The following is a 1,008-nucleotide window of genomic DNA, read 5'->3' as shown; positions in this document are numbered from 1 at the left end:
AGTGTTAGTCAGTCATGTTCGACTCTTGTGACCCCATGGACTGTAGCCCACCAGGCTCCTATGTCCATGGAATTCTCCAGGCAAGAATACTGGAGTGGGTTGCCATTTCCTTCTCCAGGGGATCTTCCCGACCCAGGGATTGAACAGGGCTCTCCTGCATTGCAGGCAGACTCTTTACCCATTGAGCCACCACAGAAGCCCAAGTCAGCACGTGCCCAAACAGGTACATGAACCCTGGACCCTCAGATTAAAAGTCTGATGCTCTACTGACTGAGCTATCCAGGCAAAGTGTAAGTTGCTCAGTCCTGTCTGACTTTTTGCAACCCCATGGACTAGTTCTCGAGGCCAGATTGCTCCATTGGCTCTTCCCAACCCAGGAATCAAACTGGGGTCTCCTGCATTGCAGGCATATTCTTTACCAATTGAGCTATCAGGGAAGCCCCATCCTTTTCTCAGTTCAGTTGTTCAGTCATGTCCAACTCTTTTTGACCCCATGGACTGCAGCACACCAGGCCTCCCTGTCCATCAGAAATTCCTGGAGTTTACTCAAACTCATGTCCATTGAGTCGGTGATGCCATCCAACAATCTCATATCCTTTCTATAGCTTGATAAAATTTCCAGAAAGCTGGCAAGTGTGAGCGAATGGGGAAGTTTCCATCTAGAGCTTTTTATATTTTTGTTTGTGGAAACAACATCTTTTTGACAAACCCTAAAACTCTACAGAACAAATTCAAACACCTACAGCTACCACTGTTAAAACTTAGGACTCAGCAGCCACCAAATCCCCACTGTATTAAAGGACATCTTCTTGTCCCCATAGTAAGAAGAATAAAGACGTTCTGAAATTGGTATCAGCTTCATCTTTAACAGAGCCTTCTCAAGGACTTTCACATGTAAACAAGATCGTTAAACACTTAATTTGACATTTATTACCTTTAAATATTCATAAGCCACCAAGTCCCGGGGAACACCTACTGCACCGTTCAAGCCTGACTGAGTTTCTCAGA

General features: G+C 45.2%; 1 non-coding gene across 1 annotated transcript; it reads right to left on the bottom strand.

Moving 5' to 3' along the window:
- Positions 1-212: 212 nt before the first annotated feature.
- Positions 213-285, bottom strand: TRNAK-UUU (transfer RNA lysine (anticodon UUU)). Its single transcript has one exon. It is a non-coding gene; the product is annotated as a tRNA-Lys (tRNA).
- Positions 286-1,008: the final 723 nt, after the last annotated feature.

The sequence above is a fragment of the Odocoileus virginianus genome, chromosome 28, assembly GCF_023699985.2.
Source record: "Odocoileus virginianus isolate 20LAN1187 ecotype Illinois chromosome 28, Ovbor_1.2, whole genome shotgun sequence".
In the NCBI taxonomy this organism is placed as follows: Eukaryota; Metazoa; Chordata; class Mammalia; order Artiodactyla; family Cervidae; genus Odocoileus; species Odocoileus virginianus.
Note: the sequence above shows the minus strand (reverse complement) of the source record. Positions and strands in the feature narration are given on the sequence as shown.